Here is a 16,060-nt window from a genome sequence, read left to right on the forward strand (position 1 = left end):
TTTCCTCCTTTTCTGTTCCTAATAGCAAAGTAACAATTGAGTAGAAATACTTTGAGGTCTTCCTTAATCTTAGTTCTCAAGAAGAAATGTGAAGTAACATATCACTGATATATGTATTTTTGAAGATTTGCTGATAGGTTCTCAGTAGCGCCATAGAAATACCTTTTCACTTTAGGTACAAAATCAGCTTGTCAGCTTTTTATTTAAAGGTATGTGGGGTGGAACGAAGTGGACCCAAGAAGTTGTCCCAGTCTTATCCTTTTCAACTCCTCAAATGACGTGATATGCATTTCACATTCACAGTGTACATGTCATATGTGACTTTCTTGTTATCCACTTCATTAATTAGTTTTCTCATTTATAATTTTTCATTATCTAATTTTATATTTTCATTTAGAACATTTTTTTAATTAAAAAAATTTTATTAATTAATTATTTTTAAATTTTTTCCAAATGTGGCAGAGAGCACTATTAAACTCTAGTCACAGAGAGAGGCTCTGCTGGTGCTAGCGAACACCGTGCTATTAATGTAGCACACTTCAGACACTCAGAAGCTCACTGGCCAGGACTGGCCTCCACCCTGAGCTTTGATCGTGTGCAGTCATTTTGAACATTTTTCATCTCCAAAAATATGGTTCTTTTGTGCCAGGACTCAACACATGGAAAGGCCTACCCTGAGAAGTCGACCAACTGCATTCTCCTCTCAGATTTATGTGATCATGTTTTTTGGTCTTCTGCTTGACTGGAAGGAACATTCTAAAGTTAAAGGAGATAATGTTTTTAAGGGGGAGGGTCATCAGAGAGCATGTATAAAGGACAAAGCCAAAGAGGAAAAAGAATGAGGGTGGGAGGTGGGGGTAGATGGGGCAGAGGAAAATGGTGGCAGGAACATGGAGAAAACTACATTTGAACAACAATAAAATAAAAATAAAAACAAACAAAGAAACATATAGATTTTCTGGAGGAAGACCTATGAAAATACAAAGTGATGATGATGGTGGGATCATCTAATTTAAACAACTAATTTAATATCTAGGCATTTAATATCTAAGGAAAGAGCATGAATATCAGAGGAGCAGTTCATTAGCAATAAATGAGGAAATAATTATAGACACAAAAGCTGGCATAGTTCATCTTGGGACATCTGAGAAATGAATCTACTCTTGATGTTGCTCAGATCAGTTTCCAAAACTTCAAAGCTGAAAACCAAGCTTGGAAGCTTAGACTTATGATTAACGAGTGAGCCTGCCTTCTATTCCATTTTACTCACATTTATCTTTAATTAGGTAATGAGCTTTTTAAGACCTGAAACTATGATTTGATCAAGTTTCTTTAGGATTCTCCTTAGCTAGAAGCAATATTAGTAAATAGTAAGTGCTCGAGAGATATCAGTTGAATCCCACTATATGAGAGCTTACATTAGGCTTTCTGCAGGAATTCAGGAGTTACTGCTTATTGATTACTGCCTAGTACTCTTCATGTCCCCTATTCCTGGTCTACTGCTTGGCCGAATAACACAACATTTACTAGTTTATACTATTTCTTGGGTTTCTATAGGCAAATGACAAGTAAGAAACAAATAATTTTTACTCCTGTGGCCTTTAGAACCCACAGTGTCTCATTCTATGTCCATGTAGCATCAAAATAGTGAGAACTTAATAAAATGACCATAAGTACATCTATTTTGACATCATGTTTCTACCCCCTCTTTTATCAGCCCACACCCTCTAACTGACCCTTCCTCCTTACTTCACTCCCAGCCAGAATCTAGGGTCCCACAAGCTCTCCCTTGCTCACTTTCCATTTTCAAAGATCAAATATACCTATTTCTTTTATTCATTGAGCTTTTAATAAATATGCCCATGACTTGATTATGATAAGTGAAGTGAGTCTGTAAAAGATATGGCAAAGTGTGCAAGAGAATCTCAAAAGTGGGAGGTTTACTGTGTCGAGAAACTTTGGGGATGGTGCATACTCATCTTCATGAAAGCCTGATAGTGTGGAAGGGGAAATTACCTGCTTCTTGTAGAGTGGAATCTAATCTAGAATCTTAATACCAATGCTTGTTTGGAATCACTGTATAGAATTGGAGTTATGAGGCAAATATTTGCACCATCTAAATCTCCTTGATAATGAGTCTGCCATTTTGGCATGCTGCCTTCGTGTGCATGGAAGCTCCCAGTGCAAAGAGCAGGTTTTCTATTGGCTGTACTAACAGGTAGAAGAGATTATACACAAGTTTTTGATGGAGGTTTTCTCTAACAGTCATTGTGAATGCCTGCCTTATATCCCCTTGGCCATTTCTAAGTCCATTTGCTGCCGTGGTGGACAGTTTTTGTGCACAGTGACCATTGTCTGCCAGAGGCTCTTTCCGGCGGAACAGGAGCTGCCCCTATTTCATTTCATTTCAGTGGAGCCATTGCGGGTGGGTGTCACTGTTATTCTGTGAGAGAATTCAGCAGTCAGCATGGGAGATACTTCAGTGGGTCCTGGAGCACTGAGCCACAGCTCCCGGCAGCTGCAACCCACTCATTAATACACCCTCCCCTGGGTTTTTTCTCTTGGCAATTAGATAAACAACAGAGAGAACACGATGCCTGATTCAGACTGTATTCTGAATACTCCTCATATTCTTCTTAGTGCTTAACTAAACCCACTTTCCCTCGTGGGGAGCCATTGCTGTTTTGCTTGTCTCTATATCTCCAGCAGGGAGCATAAGACACAGTGCGTGGGAGGCCCTTAATAATATACTTCAAATGGAAATGCATACACGTATGCATGTATGTATGTATGTATATTTTGTACAGTTCAGTGGATTTTACTACATTCACAGGGTTGTACAACCATTACCGTGATTTAATTCTAGAACATTTCTGGCACTCCAAAAGGGAATCACATACCACCCAATGATTCCCTTGTCCAATCTTCTGTCAACTACTAAACTATTTTCTGTGTTGATGAATTTTCCTATTCTGGACATTTAACATAAATGGAATGGTACAATATGTATTCTTTTGTGTTTGCTGTCTTTCACATGGCATAGTATTTTCAAAGTTTGTTCATGTTGTAGCATGTGTTAGTGCTTCATTCCTTTTAATAGCCAAATAGTATTCTCTTGTACTGATGTATTGCATTTGTTTATCCATTGATTGGTTGATGTTCATTTGCTTTTTCCCACTTTTTGACTACTATAAAATGGTGCACAAGCAGTTGCAACAGCTCGTGCACCATTTTACATTCCCATCAGCAATGTATGAAGGTTTCAATTTCTCTACATCCTCACCACTTGTTACTGGTCTTTGGAGGATACCTCGGCATTCTTTTTTATCTAGCAGTTCGCTTCCCTTGGGCCTTCTCTGATTTCGCAGCCGTACAAAACAGAGACCGCATGAAGGGGCGAGTATTGTTGATGTGCATGAAAGCTGTGGCTGTCCTGCAGCATCAAGCATTTTCTCTGGCATTTCCCCTTTTCCGATCCAATAAAATCTGATGGGGTTCAGCATAGAAAAATGCATGCTTCCTATCAAGTTGTGTGGCAGTGGGAAAGCCACTTCTCCTCTCTGGACCTCAGATATTTTACTCGTATATTGAATAAGACATGTTCAGTGTCTTGTTGGAATGTTGAAATAAACCTTCACTACGCTTACTTTTAATTGTGAAGCTCAATGCAAGGCAGTAGTAGATGTCTGCTTTAAACATTTAAAAAAATTTTTCATATCCCATCCTTTTGGGAATTCAATCTCATTCCTGGCAACTGATTCCTATATGCTTAGGGGAATCTCAGAGCCAACATCCCTCAGCTTAGAGGTGGGACTAACCGAACGACTTCTTGGGCAGAGTCCCTGGCTGAAGTCTTCCCTGGCTGAAGCTAGGGAAGCTCCAGTCTTGCCTGGGATCTCGTGGCTAGAGTTATCAGGGAGGATGCCATTCACTGCCGGAGCTATTGTGCTGAAGGAATAGGACTCTTGTGCTGCTGGTGGCCATTGGGCCCACGGCGTGCAAAGCACCTGTCTTCGAAATGGTGAGAGGCATTTTATCATTTGAGGTTCTCAATCCTCCCGTGCTCGCTGTCAGAACTACCTCTGCATTTTTCAGTTCATTTTTAGTGTGCATAATTTAAGCGGAACTTCTGTCACTTCTCTTAAGCAGGTGTCTAATATATATACAAACAATCATTGAGTGCCTATGGTGAATGTTTTGGAGTAGACAAAGAAGTCTAAATCCATACTCTCAAGAAGTTTACAGGCCAGTTTCATGACCAATAAGCAGAAATAAGAAAACCAGCTTTACAATCAACCAGATCCATGAGGGAAGGGGCTTTGGGGTCACCTTACCAATCGGCAATTTCACCAAAGTACCATTGCAGAGACTGCAGTTTCATGGCACAGCCTCTCACATACTTGGGGCATCTGATGGCCCCAAATGCCACATAAGCTGCATGACTTCACACATGTTTTGTTAATGTTGAGGGCCTCAATTTTTGTCATCCATAAAATAAGGATAATATTATGTAGTTCATGGGTTGTTTGGAAGATAAAGTAAAACAGTTCAGATAACATGGTTCCTGATATCTAATATATCCCCATCAGTGTTGACAATCAAACTAATTCAGGATTTGCTTTTAAAAAATGCATTTACAGGAGAAAGTTTATTTTGAAACAGTGATATAAAATAGTTCGTCATAAACCTTTTAAACTAATAATGATTTATTTGGAAGAATGAATTCACAAATACATTTAAACAACATAATTTAATGGTTAGCCCAGGGGTTGGAATAGTTTAGGAAAGTTAGCAGGTAGAGATTGATATTCACTGAATATAACTATCCCTTATATGGAATGAAGAAGATAGGTGACTAGAAACTTAAACAACAACCAAAATTTATTTATTAAGAATTATTTTGGGCATGGATTTCTGATTATGAGTTGTAATGATAACAATCTCTATATCACATTGATAATGTAATCAATAAATCCACTTGTCATTGACCCCAGGACCAGTTGGCACATAAATAAAAAGTGAAAGTAATGTATTAACCCACAGGGTGTCCTGGTGAATCACCCTCATATTGTTATTATTGTTTAATGGGCACACATGATAAATTAATGTCATGTTAATGCATAATCAGTTTATCTTCTAGTGACCAAGAGCATGTATAAAGTGTTCATTTGATTTGAAGTTGCCTTTCCGGTTTTTCTGAACCTTAGTTACTGTTCTTAGTGGCTCTTGTCTTTGAGTCTGACCCTGACTGCAGGGTGACTGAAATTTGCTGAAGCAGTAAAGAAGCAATTGAAAATATTTAAAGGTATTTCCTGAAGATAATTATTCATCAGTGTACATGTGTAAACCAAAAATCTGAAATTGAATGAGGGTTGCTATTCCAGTCTAAAACAATGGTAACTTTGTTTATAGAGCAATCATCTTATGAATCAATTATTTTTCTGATTAGATTATGCTCATAAAGAAATGAATGCAGTGCCCTTTAGAAATGCAATATAGTTATGAAAAAAGAAGCCCACCCTCTGCCTGTACATTTTAATGATTAGCAAAGCTATCTCATGGTTTGGATGGAGGCCCAGGAAATGATCCAAATGGGATTATATTTTCTTAATCTATTAGGATAATGTACCACTTGCTTCCATTCTCTACTCTACCCCATCTAACTTGGCAAGTACTATTAGCCAATCCTGAAATAGTGATATTCCAGAGACAGACTCACATATAGTTTATCATCTCCAGACGCTGGGTCTGTCACAGGCTGAAATCTCAGAAGAAAATATTGCTGACTAGAAGAGAATTTATGTGTTTTAAAATTTGATTGATTATGGGCACCCAGTTAATAGTGTGATCAGCATTATGCAAACAAATAAAGGTCATGGCCTTGGTTAACTAGAAGTGATTGTCACACATACACACAACTTGAAAAGCAACAGTGAGTGCTGAGTTTCAAATTCATAATCAAAATGTGGAAAAATCAAGAGGATTTAGAGGAATCATTGTTTCTCAGCACCTTTTCTTAATCTGTATGCTCATCCCAATAAACATAAGCAGTAAGAAGCAGAGACATGCTGTTTTGCAATGAATAGGAGGCCCAAGGTAGGCCACCATCGGAACCACTTATAGAATTAAAGAGGCTCAAATGAAAAAAATAGCCTCTTTATGAATTCCTTTGTAAATCCTGCTTGGAGAAGACATCAAGAACTTGCTCTTTGCTCAGATGATGTTGCTAGACTTGACTATGACCCCTGAGATGCTCAAGGATAAGAGCAAAAGTGGAGGCTGTGCTTTCTTTCCCCTACAGATACTCATAGTTCCCAAGGTTCACTGGAGGGCTTTGGGTTCAAGGAGCTAATACCATGAGTTAGAAGGAACTTTTATTTGGTGCCTCAGTTGGAACAGGCTTCTAAGAAGATCATGCCAGTCATGCGTGTAGATCTTCCATAGCTGTAAGCCAATCTGACTGCCCAAAATGCAAGGAATCCAGGAGGGAGCGATCCTCCAGCCACTCTTGGGACATTTTGGGCCCCTGTGGGTCCTCTGAGAGACTGTGGTACTATGGGTAACCAACCTAGACCATAGGGTTGTTGACTGTGCTTCATCTTAAAACTGGTAAAATACTTGGGTCAGAGAATTGAGGAGCATGGACATTTGATAGTCTAATAAGGCATTTACTGCCAGCTTTCTGGGTGGGACTTTAAATAAAGGAGAATTTAATTCTCTCCCCTTGATAACTTCATCTTTTATTACAGCCAAGTTGGAGGTGAATTATGCCCAGCTATAATCTTATTTTGTCTGCTCAGTTGGGCATACACGCAAAAAAAGCTCCAAAGAATAGGATGGGGTGTGAATGAAGAGAGCACCTTCCCTTTTAGTTAAACACCTCTGTGTTTTATTTATTTAAAATAGGCAAGCATTAACTTGGATTGATATTTTAAAATTAAGAAATGGAGAAAATTTAGCTGCACTCAGGACTGAGAGTTTTTCCCCAGCCGTGATGGAGGAGCTGTATGCGATGGAGCAGCCCTATGAGAAAGGATTTCATAAAAACAGGTTAAATTTAGTGAGACTACTGAATTTAGTCAAGAGCAGTTATCTGGGGTAGACTAGAGAAAGGTAGCTTGGGAATCAACTTGGCATTCACTCATTTATTTATTCAACAAATAGTTATAGAGCACCTACTCTGTGCTTGGCTCTGCATTGGTACTAGATTGTAATACACAATAAGTTCTAATAAAGAATAAGCTCCTACCTTCATGTAGCTTACAATCGACAGACTAGCAAATATATTATATTGAACACAGCTCACATGCCGTGCAATGATATTTTCTGGGTGTGGTGTGCAGAAGAAGAGCAACTGCCCCATATTCAACAAGTTTCCACTTTAATGGTGAAGTTGGATCTAAACATTAATTATCATTCCAGGCTGTGTGATTAGTTAGGACTACAAGAGTTACAGGTCAAGGACTGGTTTGCATAGAGATGTTTTATTCCATTCTTGTATTATTTTTTTGAAAAGTTTTTGTAGAGCTTTCTTCTGGAAAATATTGGTTTTATTAATACTAATTTAGTCAGAAAAACCTGTAGAAAGCAATGGGAAGAGTTTTTCAATTTTAGATTTTTCCTTGATTTCCCACACAGTGCAAAGTTTCACTGTGTTCGTGCAATACTTAATCTCTCTGTGGAAAGGATTCCTGAGGTCTCCTTTGGTCTCTGAACATGCAAATGAAGCTTGCTTCCTCAGGGGCTGGCTTTCAAGAGCCCCCAACTGCAGGCTGCTGAGACCTCTAAATGAGTCTTGGGAGGATAAGGCTGCAAAGAACTCTGGGAGTTTTGAGGTTCCCTCACTGCCTGCAGGACTCCACTGTCTGAAGCCACCTTGTATGCGCGGTCTCTTCTTGACCTATCACCCACAAAGCTAGGACCAAGTTATCCAGCAAAGTTATAATGGAGCTAAAAGTTTCTATCATCCTTACCAGTTACATTTTTCACTTGTTGCACCATTCAATATGACAATATTTCTGGAAATATACGTGGCAACCAAGTCAGCTGTTGAGGAGTCCAGAGGTGGGGTTGTTTAAGTCGTTACTCTGCGACAGGTGATTTGGGCTCTCAAATATGTTTGTCCTTTAAATCCTTAACCTTTAGCCAATTTCATGTTTGTCATGATTTATTTTCTATGTATGATTTTGACCTTCTCTTGGCAGATGGCTTCAACATTATCTTTGCTGAGAATGATTCTGACACTGGCTGGAGAGAGACAATTGTGTTCTGTTTATGCAATCTAGAAAGCCAGAGCACTTTTTTAAGCTGTCGTCATACATCACTGTCAGTATTTTGAACCACTAAATTGTTATTAAAAATTCAGGGACAATAATCCATTTTGAGAATACCACGAGAGAAGCAAGTACTGTAATGACTGATTGACATTTCAGGAATAGCATCCTTCAAGGCATGCTAATTTCCCTGCAACCCATTGCCTTGGATAAGTGTCTATTGTATAAATAAGTTTGGTTTCCAACCCCTTCCCAGCATTTACTTTTGATGAGGGAGTCTGGATATTAAAAGAGAAAAATCATCTTAAATGAGATTTGCTTCTGTTCTGTATAGTTCTACAGGCAAATAACACCAGTAAAAAATAGTTTACTTCATGGCTAAAATAAATGACTTTCATTACCAGCAAAGAGTTTTGTATCATATGGTTTCCACCATTTTCAAGAAACAAAGTGCTATAATAAGCACTGGTTCAGAAGTTGTGAGCTGTGATGAGAAACTCACTAGACAGAGAGCCAGAAGATGAGAGTTTCAGTCCCAGCTCTGCCACGACAAAGCTGCCAACATGTCCCTTGATGGAGAATTTAATTTCTCACAGCTGTAGAGTTTGGGGTTTTGTGTCTTTTCTGTTTTTGTTTTCAATCAAGCATGTTTGGGTGTGTTCTAGGTCTGATAGCATTTGATGTGATGTCTAGGTTAAAATGTAAGAGAATATTTCACTGATATCCTTTCCCTGTATTCTTTAGGAAGACTCGGGTCTGGTTTTTTTTAGTTAAGAGTGGGAAATGAACCTTCAAATCTTATCGTTTTCAAATATCTTCATCCTATGAAGCATTTTAGTGGGACAAAAGGTTCACAGATGATTTATCCTGTAACTTCCACTTGTCAGTACAAAAGTAAAGAAACAATAAATGAATTTGTTAATGAAAAATATGTTGCTTCTTTTAATCATTTCTTAATGAGAATCATCATAAGCAACTGTTAATTGCTTTTTTCACTAGAAATCATAGATTCCAGTTTTGTTAGATGATTGATAGCAATAATATGCATTTATGTAGTGTCCAAGTTTATAAAACCCTTGCATTAAAAAATCTCAGTCGACCCTCTGAGAACAAAAGAATATGATCTTTTCTATTTGATAGACAAGAAAATTGAAGCTGGGTTATGAGGGGTAGAGCCAGATCACCATCCGTGTCTTCCATTTCTTAATCCAGTTTGCTTTGTGTTATACCTTGCTGCTTCCGTAATCTCTTAACAGAGTAATATAAACCATGAGCTGCTAAGGGCCTCCTACTTTACTTTGGGATACGGAAATGACACACACTGTTCATAATAAAGTGTGCATTTTAAGAAAAATCACTGAAAGAGGACAGTGTTAACACTGGAAAGATAATTGTGATAATAAAGAGCAACTAATATTTGCATAGAAATATGCAGTTTACTGAATACTTATTTCAGAGGAGGCTTAAACAGCAACTTGACATGGTTCCTATTTATCTTTGGTTATAGACGTGGAAACCCGTGATAAGAGGCTGAATGCTTGCCTGACCACCGGGCATTTAAAAGAGATGACACCCTTGCTCCTCTTATTGCCAGCAAGTAACAAGAGACACGTGTAGACTGTGAAGAAGGCTTGGGATTGGATGCTCCATTTGCAATACTGATTGGCCCCACAACAGAATAAGGCAAGAGGGAAATTAGGAGGTGTCCAAAGGAACAGAATAGGTTTAGAAGAATAACACACATGCCTTGTTTATCACTTTCTAGGGCATTCCTCAATATCTCTTGCCTGAAATCCAAAATCAATCACATCATTGTTTTAAACAGTCACGTAGCAGGGGGCAGGGTAGAAAGTTAATGATGACACTGCCCTAGTTTTTGCATAGATGAACACGTATGCAATTGCAATATTTTTGAAATGCATTTGTAGACTGCTACATAAGGGTGGGGCAAGAGCAGGTTTATAGTTGTAAGTACACGAAACACAGAGTTTATTCTTATATTATTATTGATTAATTATTGTATTATTTTCCATATAAACAACTATAAACCTACTTTTGCCCCACTTGTACATTCATCGGGTATTTGAGAATTAAATGAAACATCACCTCTAAAGCACTAAATATTGTACCTTGTACTGGGTACTGCTTCTTTTTACAATGAAGAAAACAATAAAATGTGTAATAACAATTATTATTATTTAGAAATTGAGATCCATAGGGCAGAGCTAGGAAAATCCCAAGGGTGGAATGAAGAAAAGAGAGGAAAGGAGCATTGCTTTGTCTGCCTTGAATTCTGCCCCAGTGAGGTGTGAGGTGGTTCTTTCCTTGCCTGCCACCTTTAGGCTTTGTGATTTAATGCTTGTGTTATTTCATGAACCCACATGAGAACCAGAATAATATCTCTTCCCACTAACAGATGCCAGGAAGATCTGTTAAGTGAGAAATGTACAGCAAGGTTGAAGCCGGAGCCCAGCAATATGCTGGCAATATGCTGTGGTTGCTGGCATTATGAAGATTGAAAATGCAGAATTGATAATCAATTGTTTTAGCATCGTCTCCTGTGAACTCTTCAGCTAGATCCCCAATGTTTCCTATCAGCAGAGATATCAACATATCTCTGTGTTTCATAGAGACAGACATCTTGGTCCTGGGACCCATGACCCTTCTCTAATGGGCCATCAGTACAAAGAAAAGCTTGTCACTTTGGGTATGCAGTGAAGGTTCACTGGTAAATACCTGTAAGTCATCTACAAAGGGAGTTACAGAAATGGAAAGTATTCATGAAAAGTCCTCCTCCAAAATAACAAACCCTGCCCCCAACTCATTTGTCTTAGGTACAGTAGGTCATGAGCTACCTATTCAATTAACTTAGGTGAGAACAGAATCCATTCTTCGTAACATTTATTTCCCCCCAGGGAAAATTGCTTTTCAAATAGCCATCTGCTCCTCTGTCTCTCTGTGCTTGCTACTCTTCAGTATGATTTGGGCCAAATTCAACAGGAGGGCAGAGGGCTCAGAGGTAGGTAGGCGTCTGACAAGTGTCACAGAACCAGGACAAATGAAGGTGGTTTCTCATGCCTACAGCCAACATGTTCCCCCTGGTTCAATGCGCACCACTAGCAATGACAGCAGTGGCCACTGTCCACCCAAAAATATCTATCTAAAAGATTATTTTTCTTGCCAGAAATATAAGCCTGTTCAAGATGGAATCTCTTTTTTTTCCCCTTCCTTTGCTCCTAAATACAACTTAATGAGTGGGGGTGATTTCAGAACTGCCAAGAAAAACAAATCAATTCTTTTCGTTTTTAAAAACTAACAAAAAATGCTGAGTGAGTAAAAGGCAACGAGGCAGCGTTCAGTAAAAGCACAGCATCAGGAGGGAGGTCAAGTTAAAATTGTGTTTGACTGTTGGAGTTTGCTAAAAAAATTTAAGTACCATTACTGGAGATAAAATATTATATGTGTGCATTAGCTCTTGGCTGGATAGCCAATACTCATGTACATGGTATAATTTTTATATATAAATGGACACACCACAAATCAATGCTCTCTAAGCTCAGCTGCACCCTCCACGCTGCTCAGAAGCCCTGTTATTCATCTGATTTCCTATCACACTTCCCCCTTAGGGCCACTACAAGCCTTTTGTAACTCTGACAGGCTCCACTTTCCAACACGCTATAGCTGAAGGGCTCCTTCCCCAAAGGCTCCCTTTATTTCCATCCTTTTCCAAGCAAGGCCCTTCATGTGTAGCCTTGGTTTTACCCCTTTCCATCCTTTTGGTGTCAGGATCTAAAATCTTCCTGTTAGTCCTCCGGCAAATGTTTCAGAGTTTGCAAGGTCTCTGCTCTCCCTTGCTTCTCTGCTGCAGGAATTTAGCCTAAGTTCTTTATTTACTGTGCTCCATAGACTCTCTGGCAAGCTGAACTACTGAGTTTCATGATCCCCATGATCATGCCTGACCTTGCCTCATGCAAGAACATTCCAGAGTATATCCTAGCTCCTTGCTTTTCTCTCTTGCACCTTTAGTGACATCTTTATGGAATTCTTCCTCTCTTGTTTCAAAAATACCTTCCTTCAGACCTGACTTTCCTTCTAGGTAGGACCATCTTTCTTCTTTCTTTTGTGGCTAAGCTTCTGAAAAACAAATTTTTATATGGATTGCTTCTGCTTTCTCACCTCCCACTTGTATCTCAAGCCCTTACACACTGTCAAAAAAAAATCTTTCTTTACCTTCTGTATTTTCTGGGTTACTGCATTTTCCTATTTCCCCCCCTTTCTGGTGGATTCTTTTCATGCTCTTCATTTTTCTCACATTCTCTAAAGGTAAGTGTTCCATGCTATTTTATGTTAGGACATCTTCATTTTTATATTTTAGCTAATATCCTTATACCAATGACTCTAAACTCTACATCCCTATTCACCCTTTCTCCATAGCTCCATTGACCCATTACCAACTCCACTGGCAACTTCCACATGTATGTTCATTAATACTCCACCTTCATGTCCTAAAACTCAGCACATAGTCTCCTCTTGAAAAATCCCTCCTATTCTTAGCTTTTCCAACGCTGTTAATGACACATAACAAAACCATCATCAAAATCTTAGCATTATCTTCACTTTTTGCTGTGCTGCCTCCACTGGTCACCACGCTCTGATGAACTTGCTTCCCTCTGATTTCTGGTGGATCCCTGCTCCTCCATTTCCATTCCTGCTGCCATAATCCAGGCCCTCCCTTTCTCTTACCCACAACTGGAGTCCTCACTGGTTTCTCTGACTACCAGGAACCTCTCCTGAAATCCATCCCTCACATGGCTCTTGGAGTTTTCTTTCCCCATCTCAGTTATCATGATACCAAGTCTCTATGTATAAGAATGTTCTGGTCATTTCTGCCTGAAGAGTCATTTCAAGTCTTATACAACCTAGCTGCAGTCTCTTTTCTCTTCTATCTTCCCATTAGTTTCCTTTACTCAGCCTATGATTAGTCTCTTCTTTTACCTTCTATCTGTTGATGTTAAATCCAAAGTTTAAAGACTAGCTCAAGACTGAAAAGACATTTGTACAAAGTCTTCTGAGGACATGCTGTTAATAATAGCTTTTCCCTTCATCAACCAACTTCTGTGGTGATTGCTCAAGCCCACACCTCTGTCTTATGTCACTGTCAGGTGAGTCTCTTGAGAGATTGTTTATCTTGAGCCCCTCAAAGTGCCTGGCACCCTGAGGAGGTGTTATTGTCAATAGTTAGCTAATCATTAATTAAAAAGGGAAAGGGAATTAGACATTGAGCTTAATAAACTGGGGAGCATGAGCCTGTTTGCTCCGCCAGGAAGCTACAGCCTCACACCCCAGGGGATTACAGTGTTGCTCTACCAAGGAGATCAACACTCCTCCCTTCTCCCCTCCAGGACCAGATTTTTGGGGGCCAAAGGGGGAGGCGCTTGAACAAAGAGTCTCTTAGTCTATCTACTGTGTGGATTTATCCAAAGCCTGCAAGAATTTGGGAAGTCAATTGGTTCATCCCAAATCCAAGCTCAAATAATCCCAGGGGAACCCCAAAGCTCTCTTTTTCTATCTCCCCTACCTGGTAACTCACTTGCCCTGTAAGTCTGTGCACTCTCCCACCCAGCAACTTTATGGGTCTAGCAGCTACTGGGGCTCCCAGCAGACTGTGTAGTTTCCAAAAGAACTAAGCTTTAACATGAAGCAGAAACTTTGGATGTTGGATTTTGTCTTGGCCTTGCTGAGGACATGGTTGGAATATTTCCATGGCAGGACTGAGGGGGATTGGACATTGGAAACCCAGGCAGCTTCTCTTTCTAGCTGAATAAACCTCGCTGCACCATAATCTCCCGTGCATGCATCCTTAGAATGCTTTCATTGAAATCCCGTGAAAGAGCCCAATTCTCACCAATAACATAGGTACTCACTGCTTCAGGGATCAGACTAAAGTTTGTGTTGCCAGTGGTGGGAACAAGAATTTGATGTTTATTATTTTGACATCATTATAAAAGATAGACATTTTCAAAGATTTTATTCAGCAAAGTCCAAATTAAACACTGTTCATTTTTCATGGTTTGTAATTTATTCTATCAGACAGGTGTGAAATGGCTGTGGAGAGGCAAAAATGCAAATTAATTATCCATTTAACCTCTCTGACAGAAGAAAATAATCTGACACCTTTTCATACATCTTCCTTTTCTTCCTCTCAATCAGGATGATAATATAGAATTTTACTGATATCTTTCAAGGACAGTGCCACGTTTATGGTCCTTTGTCACACCGTCTCCCGCAGCTGAGCACACTGGGAGCAGGTGATAAGGGTGGGTAAACGGAGCTCTTCTGAGAGGGAGGCAGGTTTACGTGGGGCGCGTGGTGATTAAGGAAGAAGCTGGGCTATACCCGGCGGGACTTAAATGTGCATTCACATAAAGGAGGAGACCAGGGTTAATGATTCTGAATGAGCAGAATGGTAAATACAGATTAGGATTGCACTTCTGGAACTGACACTGTAAAATTAACTGAGGCAGCACTGCACTGTCTGATCTGAACTCCAGAGAATTTTCTTGCTGAATTGCAGAATTTTTCCCTGGCTGGATTTATGCACAGAGAACTTGGAAGTCTTTTCCTCCTTACATTCCCAGCTTCTTTGCTAAGAGAGAAAAACATTAAACAGAAGTCACTCAGTCAAGATTGCTCTAACAATATTTAGCATAGATCATCTTTTGCTCCCTATCAAGGCCACATTTCTCAGGGTATTTTTTTGAAGAAATGACAGAAAAAGAAAAGATGATTGTCCCTTAAGTGAGCTTTAAAAACACTATAAAAACATGACTCTGGGCCTGAGGGTTGGGTGGCCTCAGCCCTGGTGGCCCGGTGAAAAGCTGTGCCCCTCTCCTCCAGTCCTCCCCAGAGCTCCTTGAAAATGCCACTGCTTCCTCCCCCTGCTTTTGAAAAAAGTTGCCTCCATTTGCTGTGCATATTTCCTCATCAAATCAAACTTCAGCCTTCACCCGTTTACTAAAGATTTCCCCAGTGGCCTCCTGGTCACCCACTTCGTCTGCTTGCCAGTTGTCATTCTGCTCTATCTCCCCACCATGCTGACAAGATCAGGTTAGTAGCTAAATTTATGTTTCGGCTTCTTAATTGTGAAAAGACAAGATCACTCATTCTGCAATCAGATACTCTTTGTCCGTTTAAGAAAATAAAGCTACTTTATTTAATATCATATTATATATAGGACATATAAATACATATGTAGCTGTACATAAATTATGTATAAAGATATATAAATTCACACATCTATGAAGTGTCAGAAAAAAACAGTTAAATGAACGGTATAGAAAATGGCCATAATTATACTTTCCTACCACTATTTTCGACATCTTGACTTATCTCCCTCCTGACTTTTAAACACCTTGGTGTATGTACTGCCCGACTATTCAAAATGAATGTAAATGTAGACACATTTAAACAGGATCACACACAGTTTCAGGTCCTGTGCCTTTTTAAACCCTTAGTGTATTTGAATGTGTGTCTGTGATAACACATATTTACTGACGGCGGACGTGCCAGCAGCTTCCCTGTTAGCTCTCGGGTCTCCCCCACACCGTTCTCCTGCCAAGCCCTGTCCCTCCGGACCACTCTCTGCAAGATACACTTCCAATTATGAAGAGCTTTGGCCGAAGTTAGATCACTGGGAGGCAGTGGGCTAACGCAGAAGGCGGGGAAGCCTGGATATTCATCTTCGCCTCGCTTTGGGTGGGGTCTCTGGCAAAACAGGCAGCATAATG

At 39.6% G+C, this 16,060-nt stretch overlaps 1 non-coding gene across 1 annotated transcript; it reads right to left on the reverse strand.

Annotated features, from left to right (window-relative positions):
- Positions 1–451: 451 nt before the first annotated feature.
- Positions 452–602, reverse strand: LOC119050974 (small nucleolar RNA SNORA62/SNORA6 family). The gene has a single exon (XR_005082847.2). It is a non-coding gene; the product is annotated as a small nucleolar RNA SNORA62/SNORA6 family (small nucleolar RNA).
- Positions 603–16,060: the final 15,458 nt, after the last annotated feature.

The sequence above is a fragment of the Artibeus jamaicensis genome, unplaced genomic scaffold (assembly GCF_021234435.1).
Source record: "Artibeus jamaicensis isolate MK-2021 breed Jamaican fruit bat unplaced genomic scaffold, CSHL_Jam_final contig_1015, whole genome shotgun sequence".
Lineage (NCBI taxonomy): Eukaryota > Metazoa > Chordata > Mammalia > Chiroptera > Phyllostomidae > Artibeus > Artibeus jamaicensis.